Below are 13239 nucleotides of genomic sequence, written 5' to 3' on the forward strand. Positions count from 1 at the left end.
AGATATAATAAAGCAGAGGCTCCCAGATAAAAGCAGAGGCTCCCAGATATAATAAAGCAGAGGCTCCCAGATATAAAGCAGAGGCTCCCAGATAAAAGCAGAGGCTCCCAGATATAATAAAGCAGAGGCTCCCAGATATAATAAAGCAGAGGCTCCCAGATAAAAGCAGAGGCTCCCCAAATATAAAGCAGAGGCTCCCAGATATAAAGCAGAGGCTCCCAGATATAAAGCAGAGGCTCCCAGATATAATAAAGCACATGCTCCCAGATATAAAGCAGAGGCTCCCAGATAAAAGCAGAGGCTCCCAGATATAAAGCAGAGGCTCCCAGATATAATAAAGCAGAGGCTCCCAGATATAATAAAGCAGAGGCTCCCAGATAAAAGCAGAGGCTCCCCAAATATAAAGCAGAGGCTCCCAGATATAAAGCAGAGGCTCCCAGATATAAAGCAGAGGCTCCCAGATATAATAAAGCACATGCTCCCAGATATAAAGCAGAGGCTCCCAGATATAATAAAGCAGAGGCTCCCAGATAAAAGCAGAGGCTCCCAGATAAAAGCAGAGGCTCCCAGATAAAAGCAGAGGCTCCCAGATATAAAGCAGAGGCTCCCAGATAAAAGCAGAGGCTCCCAGATATAAAGCAGAGGCTCCCAGATATAATAAAGCAGAGGCTCCCAGATATAATAAAGCAGAGGCTCCCATGCAGTAGCTGAGTAGCACACAAGTAGTAAAGAGAAGTGAGGCAGCAGACATTCCTCTTACATTCCTGTGTGCCAATGTCTGTGTCTCCAGGTCTCTGCTATGGAGATGAATGTTATTCCTCCTCCTGGACGAGCTTCTTTCCAAGTGATTTCTGAGCTGCTCTGAGCCCTTCCATATAAAGCAGTCCAGACATTCCTGGAGGGCGAGCCAGCCAATCAGAGGCCAGGAGGCAGGAAACGGGCTTCTGTTTATTCTATTACCTCACAACATGAGGGAGAGACACAACTATCACACATTCAACGTGGATATGATCCTCTGACGCATACTGAGGAATGTCTAAATGATACAGCTCCATTTTTTATTCACAACAGAGGGGGATGCCAAGGAAGCCATGCAGGAAAAACAGCATACATGTCCATATATATACACCGGGAATAGACTGGAGCAATAAACATCAATTGGAGGAAGCCTTGTAGGAAAGTTCATATATAAAAGGTGTGAAAAGTCAAAGATAACGACGGACATATCCTTTTTTGGAGACTAAATAACTTCTTTCCTGATAGAAAAAAAAAAAAGACCACATTGTAATTTATTGTAACTTTTTCTTTTTATGAATACTTATGTAACAGCAATAAAAGATGTGCAGGTTTTCCTCCATCCAGGAGGTGGCGCTATGCCATGATACAGATGGATGGGGTTACCCCCTGGTGGGCTCTGTCAGTGTCTCAGAGGAACAGCTTTCTTAATTTCAATCAGTGCTTGGACAAGGTTATCTAATGCCCAGGGTGAACATGTCAATTGCCCCCCCCCAACCCCCATTCTGTGTCAACAAAAATACCCTCTCCCTCCCAAATTCCCCTCCCCTAATCTTGCTCAACCAACCCCCCCCCCCCAATTTCCCCTCCTAGTACAAATATCCCCCATTATCCCAAGTAGCACAAATCCTCCCCCCTGAAAAATTTTCCCCTCTGCCATTCTATGTTCATATCACGAATCCCCCCAAATCCCCCTTCCTGCAGCACAAATCCTCTTCTCCATCCCCTTCCCAACACAAATCCACCCTCTGAGCACAAATCCTCTTCCCCATTCCCTTCCCAACACAAATCCCCCCTCCGAGCACAAATCCTCTTCCCTATCCCCTTCCCAACACAAATTCCCCCTCCGAGCACAAATCCTCTTCCCCATCCCCTTCCCAACACAAATCCCCCCTCTGAGCACAAATCCAAATCCTCTTCCCCATCCCCTTCCTAACACAAATTCCCCCTCCGAGCACAAATCCTCTTCCCCATTCCCTTCCCAACACAAATTCCCCCTCCGAGCACAAATCCTCTTCCCCATCCCCTTCCCAACACAAATCCCCCCTCCGAGCACAAATCCTCTTCCCCATCCCCTTCCCAACACAAATCCCCCCTCCGAGCACAAATCCTCTTCCCTATCCCCTTCCCAACACAAATTCCCCCTCCGAGCACAAATCCTCTTCCCCATCCCCTTCCCAACACAAATCCCCCCTCTGAGCACAAATCCTCTTCCCCATCCCCTTCCCAACACAAATTCCCCCTCCGAGCACAAATCCTCTTCCCCATTCCCTTCCCAACACAAATTACCCCTCCGAGCACAAATCCTCTTCCCCATCCCCTTACCAACACAAATTCCCCCTCCGAGCACAAATCTTCTTCCCCATCCCCTTCCCAACACAAATTCCCCCTCTGAGCACAAATCCTCTTCCCCATCCCCTTCCCAACACAAATTCCCCCTCTGAGCACAAATCCTCTTCCCCATTCCCTTCCCAACACAAATTCCCCCTCCGAGCACAAATCTTCTTCCCCATTCCCTTCCCAACACAAATTCCCCCTTTAAGCACAAATCCTCTTCCCCCCACCCCCTCCTAACACAAATCCCCCCAAATCACTACTCCTAGCACAAATCCTCTTCCCCCCGCCCCCTCCCAACACAAATCCACCCAAATCACTACTCCTAGCACAAATCCTCTTCCCCCACCCCACCCCCCTCCCAACACAAATCCACCTAAATCACTACTCCTAGCACAAATCCTCTCCCCCCCAACACAAATCCACCCAAATCACTACTCCTAGCACAAATCCTCTTCCCCATCCCCTTCCCAACACAAATCCCCCCTCTGAGCACAAATCCTCTTCCCCATCCCCTTCCCAACACAAACTCCCCCCCCCCTCTGAGCACAAATCCTCTTCCCCATCCCCTTCCCAACACAAATTCCCCCTCCGAGCACAAATCCTCTTCCCCCATCCCACCCCGCTCCGAACACAAAATCTTCCCCCACCCGCCCTACCCAAATCCACCCAAATCACTACTCCTAGCACAAATCGTCTTCCCCACCCCCCCCCTCCCAACACAAATCCACCCAAATCACTACTCCTAGCACAAATCCTCTTCCCCCACCCCCTCCCAACACAAATCCACCTAAATCACTTCTCCTAGCACAAATCCTCTTCCCCACCCCCTCCCAACACAAATCCACCTAAATCACTACTCCTAGCACAAATCCTCTTCCCCATCCCTTTCCAACACAAATCCACCCAAATCACTACTCCTAGCACAAATCGTCTTCCCCACCCCCCTCCCAACACAAATCCACCCAAATCACTACTCCTAGAAAATCTCCCCAAATTTGCCCTCCTAAAATATTTCTTATCCCCTTCTGTCCCCCGAATTCCTCTTCTCAATACACATCCCCCCATTTTCCTTGTGGTGCCCCCCCCCCCACATGATACCACGGTGCCCAGTGCAGCCACCCCTCCTGCCCACCTTTTGTCCAGTTTCTGATTGCAATGCACTAATACCAACACACACGCTCCTGAGAAAATGGCTGTATGTGTAAGTGTGTGCTGCGGGGATCATCACGGCTCGAGCCATAGATAGTCAGAGCGAGAGAACATCAGCAGCCAGGGCCGGCCCTACCATGGGTCCCGCTGGGTCCATTGGACCCAGGCAGAACTTTGAGAGGGGCAGCCAATTGACTCCCAAGCTTTTTTTCCAGCAGTTTTGTGTGTCCTCAATTTGCGAGGCGTTACAAGCGGCATTTCCCCAGCTCATACTGCCGCCCATAGTGCAAACTCAAAAGTATGAGGAGGCGGAGTGTCTCCTCTGGGGAGTGTCCCTCACGTAATCGTGGTGTGCGTAATGACGTCAGACATCAGTGCACTCCCCTCTCTCTTCCCTTTCTCTCCACCCCTCTCTCCTCCACCCCTCTCTCTCTCTCTCTCTCCCCCTCTCTCCTCTCCTCTCTCTCTCTTTCCCCCTCTTTCTCTCTCCTCCCCCTTCTCTCTCTATCTCCCCTTCTCTCTCTATCCCCCCTTCTCTCTCTCCCCCCTCTCTCTCTCTCCTCCCCGCTCTCTCTCGTCCCCCTGTTTTTCTCCTCCCTCCCCTCTCTCTCTCCTCCCACCCCTCTCTCTCCCTCTCCCCCTCTCTCTCTCCTCCCCTCTCTCTTTCCCCCCTCTCTCTCTCTCTTTCCCCCTCTCTCTCTCTCCTCCCCCCTTCTCTATCTCTCCCCCCCTCTCTCTCTCTCCTCCCCCTCCTCCCCTCTATCCCCCTCTCTTTCTCCCCCCTCTCTCTCTCCTCCCCCCTCTCTCTCTCTCCTCCCCTCTCTCTATCACACCCCCTCTCACCACCCATCTCGTGAGATCTCAGGGGTGCATGCTGGGACTTGTAGTCCTTCAATTTTGGATGGAGTCAGATCCGTTAAATAGGAAAGGGTGGAGCAAATTATACACAAGAGAGGGAGGCGCCCAATTTTAATCTTGCCACTCTCCCCCCCTCTCTCTCTCCTCCCCATCTTCCTTTTCCCTCTCTCTCTCCTCCCTCCCCTCTCTCTCTCCTCCCCAGGCTCTCCCTCTCCCCCGTCTCTCTCCTCCCTCCCCTCTCTCTCCTCCCTCCCATCTCTCTCCTCCTCAGGCTCTCCCACCCCTCTCTCTCTCCTCCCCTCTCTCTCTCCTCCCCCCTCTCTCTTTCTTTCCCCCCTCTCTCTCTCTATTCCCCCCTCTCTCTCTCCTCCCCCTTCTCTCCATCTCCTCCCCCTCTCTCCCCCATCTCTCTTACCCTCCTCCCCCTTCTCTTTCACTCTCCTTCCCCCTGTCTCTCACCCTCATCCCCACCCCCTCTCACCACCCCTCTCATGAGATCTCAGGGGTTCATGCTGGGACTTGTAGTCCTTCAATTTTAGAGGGAGTCACATCCATTAAATAGGAAGGGGTGGGGCAAATTTACATAACAGGGGGAGGGGGGCACCTAAGTTTAATTTTGCCTAGGGCAGCACAAAACCAAAATACACCACTGACAGGAGGACAGACAGTGGGTGTTTGGTGAACCGGTCCGGTGGTGAGTTATGGAAGAAGATAACAGTATATATAATATTTTCAAGATTTTATATATAATGGATGTGGGGGCATTTTGGTGGGCCTGATTTTTTTTTTTTTTGAGGGGAGGGGGGCAGCCTTTCATTCTTTGACCCAGGAAGCACAATGTCTTGGGCCAGCCCTGTCAACATCACACCATGAATATCCAAAATGGATCCAGAACTTTATTCAGCTATGACATTGTTACAGCAAAAGTAATGTTTCGGAGCCTTACAGAACCCCTTTATCAGGCATGGACCCAATCTGGAGATTCATAGTGTGCTGGTGACGTTCATTCCCTCTCACCAGTGGCGGCTGGTGCATTAAGGGCGCAGGGGCGCAGCCCCCCCTATCCATGAGTCCGTCCCCCTAATCTACATGTGGGGTGCCGGAAGCATGGACTTCAGTGGGGCTTTTTTTTTTAGCCATGTGATTAGAGCCAGAGGCTCTAATAGGCTAAAAAAAGTGTGGGCTCGGGGGCACAGAGCACTGCGCCCCGAGCCCCCCCAGTTGTGTGACAATAGTGAATGAAAATTCGCTATTGTCACACGGGTCCTCCTCCTGGCCAATCAGGAAGCAGGTTCTGAGACCCGTTTCCCGATTGGCCAAAAGGATAAGCCATGCCCTTGGGCATGGAGGAGGAGGGAGGAGACACAGAAGACGGGGAAGAAGCTGCCGCCGCCGTCGCCTTCTACTGAAGATGGGTGAGTGAAGGAGCCGGGGGGGGGGGGAGGTGGGGGGGGGTCCTGGTCCTGATCCTGTACTGCACTGTCATGTTGTGGGTCCTATACTGTACTGTAATGCTGTGGTCCGGGGGTGTGCGGCCCGGTGTGGTCCGAGGGGTTGGGGGTGTATGGTACTGTCCGTCTTCCGCCCCCCCCCCCCCAGCCCATGGAGCACCAGCCGCCACTGCCTCTCACTATCTTTGGTTCCAGCCGGTGATCGCTGCAGCATTGAAATTAGTGCTGAAGATCAGTTTATCTGTTGCTGCAAACCAACTGTGCAAACGTTATATAAAAGGTTATAAGGAGGACATAAGGAAAAGAGGGGAGGAAAGGGGATGTGGATATTAAGGGAAAGAAAAGGGAGATTGGGACTTTAAATGAAACTCGTGCCATTGAGTCTCCATCCCTGTGTATATGAAAAAATGGGAACACATAGTGTTCAAAAAATTTGTGCCAAATGCCCTGTGTGCAAGTATTTCTTTCCAATACTACAAGGTACCCAACGTAGGCCCCACCTAATGTTCTCTGCCTAAGTAAAAGGCATTCAAGCACATTTGAACAATGTGACAAATGTAACAAATACACACAATACAGTTTATAGACTGTAGTCAAAGCTAAGGTCTATCCAGAAAATGAATTTTATGAATTTTCACTTTGTTCTGTAGGATCCAATATTTTTTAGCTTTACCAACACAAACATTACATTTACAAATCGTGCAAAGAAAATGTTATTTCAACAGGATTAGGCTTCAGCAGCATCTCAAAGGATAGAATAATTGGTATTTTCTTTGAAAACATTTCTGGAGTAATTCAGCCAACTACCATAAGGGTGCGCTGCAGCGCTTGAATATACTGCATTGTTCAAGTAGCTGCAAGCAGTAATGAAAGAAAAAAAAAACAAAAATGGTTTTCTATAAAACTAGCAGTAAAAGTTTATATAAAAGCTTCTGCCTAAAGTTAATAATGCTGTCCTTTATTACATATTAGATGAATTGTTTCTTTGATTCCAGGAGCTAAAATAGTCCTACATGAAGTCTGACTGTTAAATATTATTGTTTCTGACAAAGCTGGAGAAAAAGAGTCTGGAATTCCATTCATGTCTGGGGTTGTGACATCAGCAGAGAAGAATGAAAAGGACTTTGGAGAGCAAACTGTTCTTATTACAGGAAAAGAGATGGACGTCTGGCAGTGTCGGTACAACAGAGGAGCACTGTTGCTAAAACGAGATGTAGCCATCAAAATTTTAATGCTAATTTAAAAACAAAAAATATGAAATTTATTTAAAACTAAAGCCTGTTTTAAAATATTTTCACGTGTGTATTCTTAAAGTGGAATTCCGCAAACATTTAAATTTCTCTTTTATTTATTGGTAAAGTGCTTTTGGATTGCACTTTTTGGATTGCTAAATGCCTGATTAGAAACAACCATCTAATGCAGACATTCAGCTCTGTGGCCAACAATGCTTGCCCTGGGTAGCCGAATGTGCCTGTTCACAGTCATTTCTTAGTAGTGTTGTCGGTGTCCGTTCCCCCATGTTGGCCAACCCTCCCCGCTCTTTCCCTTCCAGCCCTACTCAGTGGTGTATTTTGCTTTTGTGCTGCCCTAGGCAAGACTAAAATTGAGCGCCCCCCCATGTAAATCTGCCCACTCCTTTTTTAACGGATGTGACTCCCTTCAAAATTGAAGGACTACAAGTCCCAGCATGAACCTCTGAGATGTCATGAGAGGGGGGGTGTGAGGGGGTGGGAGAGGGAGGTTGGTGAGGAAGAGAGAGAAGGGGTGGGTGAGGGAGGGAGAGAGAGAGAGGGGGGATGAGAGAGAGAGGGGGAGTGAGAGAGAGAGAGGTGGGGGATGAAAGAGGGAGGGGGTGAGAGAAAGAGAGAGAGATGGGGGATCAGAGGGGATGAGAGTAAGAGGGGGAGATGATAGAGAGAGGGGGGATGAGAGAGAGAGCGAGAGAGGGGGGTGAGAGAGAGAGAGAGAGAGAGAGAGAGAGAGGGGATGAGAGAAAGAGGGGGGAATGAGAGAGAGAGAGGGGGGATGAGAGAGAGGGGGGATGAGAGAGAGAAAGAGAGGGGGGATGAGAGAGAGGGGGGATGAGAGAGAGAGGGGGATGAGAGAGGGGATAAGAGAGAAAGACAGAGGGGGTGAGAGAGAGGGGGGAGAGAGAGAGGGGGGGTGAGAGAGGCGGCTCTAGCAACCAGTGGACAAAAGAGTCTCAGGTGGAGGGGGGTGGCTTTTTTGCTGGCCCCTGCAAAGTGCTGCCCTAGGCCTGGGCCTTGTTGGCCTAGGCCAAAATACAGCACTGGCCCTACTCCATCCATATCACCTTCTGATGGCACTTGCTCTAAATGTACCCACCCACTGGTTGCTGTTTAATTCATAAAACAGGATTAAGTGATAGGGAATAAATAGTCCCAGGTAGAAAAAATGCCAATTTTTTATTTTGGCGCATAGTATTTTGGACCATTTAGGACTATAGGGTTACTTTAACTCAAAACCTTCTATTGCTCCTAGCCTCCTCCAAATCATTTTTTTTTTTTCGTTGTTGTCATCTGACATCCCATTGGAGGGTGACAACATTCCCTCTGCATGGCCACATTGTATGTACGAACATAGCCACCCTCTCTTGATTGCTCCTGAGATGGGCTATAGAATTTGTAGTGTGCAGTGCACCCCCTAAGCAGCCGCTGAGGAATTTGGTCCTTTTTCCCCTTTAGGGAGCACACAGCCAGGCACATAGCATTTTCTCTCCTTTTTCCACTGGCTTGGAATACCCAATAAACTGCAAAATGAACAATGTGAGGACTTCAGAAAATGTTGGCTGCACCGCTGCACAAAGTCGCTGGCTGCATTGCATACCTTGAATGTCCCACAGGATTCTTAAAGTGATTGTAAAGTCTCATTTTGTTTCCTTTAAAAATAATAAACATGTCATAAATATATTATAGTAGTATAATAAACATATTTACCTGCTCTGTGCAGTGGATTTAAACAGAGCAGCCCAGATCCTCCTCTTCTAGGGTCCCTCTTCTGTGATCCTGGCCCCTCCCCTGTTCAGAGCCCCCACAGGAAGCAGCTTACTATGGAGGCACCCGAGCTGAGTCACAGCTCACTGTGTTTATTCAGACACGGAGCCCTGACCAGCCTCTGCCCCCTCTCTCCCCTGATTGGCTTGCTCACTTTGATTGACAGCAGTGGAGACCAATTGCACTGCTGCTGTGTTTAATCCAATCAGGAGGGAGAATCTTGGACGGCTGAGATACTCCTGGACATCGCTGGACAGAGATGGACCTTAGGTAAGTGTTAGGGGGGGCTGCTGCACACAGAAAGCTTTTTATCGTAATGCATAGAATGGATTAGAATAAAAAACCTTCTGCCTTTACAACTCCTTTAATGCTGTTGATGACTTGTACTACCTCAAGAGTTTAAAAGCTACACACAATCACTTCCCTTCAGCATTGGGGGTCACTTACCCATAGGATCATCGGTTGCCTCCTGCCGATATCCACCAGGCTCTCCCTCCCTGGTGAGGGAGATGAAGCCTCACACCAAAATAAGACATTTGGACTCTTTCCCACCAATTTCCTCCTGGCTCTCTCCAGTAAGCTTCTACCTGACCCAACTTGATCCCTAAACCTGGAGCTAAGCTTAGCTGGAACCCAGGTGTCTTCCTTAATGCCTCTGCAAGGATCCTACACTGCACACTGCTGCCCAGGCCTCAGACTATTTATGGGATTCTGTCATGTGACCATGCATCTCTTCTTCCTGATAGTGGGAGGCGGGATTTCAGGACACTCTGCAGACACACAGTGGTCGATTTGCTAAAACTGGAGAGTGCAAAATTCGGTGCAGCATTGCATGGCAGCCAATCAGCTTCTAACTTTTTTTTTTCTCTGTCGGTGGAACTGGAAGGACGTGTGTCTTTTTTTAACCAGATAACCTATGTAACTTAACCTTGTTCAATTTCCCACTTCAGAACCATGCTATAGCCGAAAGACGGATACAGCGCTGCTCTCTCGTTCCATGGATGTCCTCCCAGAACCACGCCCCTCGCACCCCCTGGGGCCCACATACAGTGTACTCTGTGATGAGGGTAAAGGGCCTATCACAGCGTCCCTTTACCATGGGATCAGCTGGGTCCAGTCACAGCTGATCACGTAAATAAATTTGACGGTTATCTGCATTCCTTTCATTGTGTGCTGTCAGAGCATGAGGAGAGGAGAGACCGTAAGCGGCAAATGTGTGACAGAGGACATGTACTCAGATAATCAGGGCACTAATCATCAGTGCCCTGATTATAAGTGCAGCCCGTCAGTACTGCCTATCAGTGCCCATCAGTGCTGCCTCTCAGTGCACAAAAGTGTCGCCTGTCAGTGCCCACTTTTGCTGCCTATCAGTGCCCATCAGTGTCGCCTATCAGTGCCCATTATTGCCGCCTAGCAGTGCCGCCTCAACAGTGCCCATCAGTGTTGCCTCATCGGTGCCCATCAGTGCCGCCTCATCAATGCCCATCGGTGCAGTCTTATCAGCGCACATCAGTGAAGGAGAAAAATAACTTATTTGCAAACAATATTAACAGAAACTAAAAAAAACTATATTTTTTAAATTTTTTTTTGTTTGTTTAAAAAACAGTGGTGATTTAGAGTCGGTTCAAACTAGCGCGCTCCCTCGCGGTCCATTGACCGCTACAGGACCCGTTCTAATAGGAGTGACACAAGTCACTCCGACTTAGAAAAAGGGTCCTGTACTACTTCGGGGCGACCTCGGAGCGAATTGCATAGACTTCCATTATGTGAAGTCCCTGCAAGTCGCTCCGAAGTCGTGTGCATGGTAATGCACAAGTCGCCCCCAAAGTAGTAAGGAGTCGTGTCGCCTCAGTGTGAACCGGCTCTTACTATTACCAAAAGGAAGCTCTATCTTTCTCAAAAATAAGCTCTGGTGAATATCGGTTAGTGCCGTTACCCTCCACCTAAGGGGAGCCCTCGTCGTCCTCCAGGGTGACCTGCTTGTATACTTATCCTGCTGGTGGGTGGGGACATCTTTACTGCTATAACTACTGGTCTCCGAGCCTTACCCCTGACCGTGACAGTTTATTATATTAAATAACACAAAAATGATAACCGCGCTAAAGGAAAGAATTAAGCAGCAACTTCTAGTGTGACCACACCCCAACGAAGATATATACAATTAAGTCGCGCTAGTCATATGATCATGGAAAAAGTGAATGTCCATAAAGTCCAAACAGTAAGTGATGTTAAATTCAAAGAGCAGGTCCCCTTATGGGTGTAAGCTTACCACAAGGAGGTAAGGTATAAGCCAAATTCTCCCGTGTAGATCTTGTCACCTTGATAGTGAATCCAGGCTCACATGAATGATGAACTCAGTGATGATTAGACCATGGAAATAAATAAAGAACGCAATAGCATAAAACCCAACGTATGAATGGATTAACACCACAGTGTGCTATAAGTAGGATAGAGAAGTGGAATTGAACCGCCACCAATAGACTGATGTCTATTTATTGAGTAAAATCATACATAAAAGTGAAAAATAGGTAATAAGTACCCCTTACCAAATAGGGGATAAATTAACAGTGGAATAAATAGATTGTGTTCTGGCTAGAGTCACCTCTTACCGGACATCAATAAATATCAAGCAAATTAATAAGTGAAGGATAAAGTGTTGAACCGTCCCCAGCCTGATTGGCCTCTTACCAAATAAAGATAGGTATGGAGCAAAACGTGCAGATCACTAATCACTGTGACACACGGAGCAAGAGACAGGAAACACTGATGGGGGTCGCCTCTTACCAGATGGAAAATTAAACTGAGCCCATAGGACATCCACACATCCAGGAACCGACACTGACTGGTAAAGCAGCTTCTCAATAATCTCCAAACAATTGCCAATGATCACCATCAAAAGAAATCTTTTTTCTTTTGATGGTGATCATTGGCAATTGTTTGGAGATTATTGAGAAGCTGCTTTACCAGTCAGTGTCGGTTCCTGGATGTGTGGATGTCCTATGGGCTCAGTTTAATTTTCCATCTGGTAAGAGGCGACCCCCATCAGTGTTTCCTGTCTCTTGCTCCGTGTGTCACAGTGATTAGTGATCTGCACGTTTTGCTCCATACCTATCTTTATTTGGTAAGAGGCCAATCAGGCTGGGGACGGTTCAACACTTTATCCTTCACTTATTAATTTGCTTGATATTTATTGATGTCCGGTAAGAGGTGACTCTAGCCAGAACACGATCTATTTATTCCACTGTTAATTTATCCCCTATTTGGTAAGGGGTACTTATTACCTATTTTTCACTTTTATGTATGATTTTACTCAATAAATAGACATCAGTCTATTGGTGGCGGTTCAATTCCACTTCACTATCCTGCTTATAGCACACTGTGGTGTTAATCCATTCATACGTTGGGTTTTATGCTATTGCGTTCTTTATTTATTTCCATGGTCTAATCATCACTCAGTTTATTATATTGATCTCACTGTTTACATGATGGGTAAAATGTGGGATTTTAAATGTACTTCAGGGAACTATATGAACAAGAAAAGTCATAAAATAAAAGCAATATTTATTGTATATAAACATTAGAATTAAAAATAGTCACTAGGGTTAACCTGGGATATGTGCGACAGACGCAATATAACATTGTAGAATATCAGCGTGTTTTGTGATGGTTGCTGCTGTTTAAATATTAATGTCATCCAGTGAAACTTTACAACAATAAATCTTTAGATGAAAATAACAGTAAAATGCAAAGAAAAATCCTCATCTTTTACCTCTGACTTGTACGCACTGTGGCTGTGTTTACTGTTGGCATGTGACACTGCATCCCAGAAGTGCATCACTGCAAGGCCAGGCAGAGACATCCCTTCTGGGAAGGGTGTCACCCATGCCCTTCGCAGCCATGTTACCTACATTTCTCTTCAGAAGTGAGAACATTTTTTTAAAGTAGGTAGTAAAGTATACTTTACCAGATATTTGCAAAGGTTTATGAAACCACACTGGGGATTTGCAAGGTCGCTTATTTTATGTCCAGTGGGGGATGTGCAGAGGGCTTTCAAGGCGGTAGATCGGCAGAACCTTAGATCGTGATAGCGTGATGCTGGATGGAATGTCTTATTGGAAGAATCAGTGACTGCGATAGCGATGAGGGGGTGATGGGTCAATGCAGTGTGTTTGAGATGGTGAGTGATCTCTGATCCCTTTCTTCCCTGAATTTCCACTTTTTATTTCCACAATACTCCTGTCTATTCTATAGTCTAGAGGGTGTAGCTCAGAATATTTACCCACATCCGATTGGAAAGTACTTGTATAGATTAACCAAATGTTTGTTTATGCAGTGATTGTACCTGCCCACCAGGTGGTGCTCTAAGACAAGGAATTTCTATTTTAGGTTTTCTGGAAATAGAATTGGATTTATTC

The sequence above is a fragment of the Pelophylax lessonae genome (genome assembly GCF_965119305.1).
Source record: "Pelophylax lessonae genome assembly, chromosome: 13".
Classification (NCBI taxonomy): Eukaryota; Metazoa; Chordata; class Amphibia; order Anura; family Ranidae; genus Pelophylax; species Pelophylax lessonae.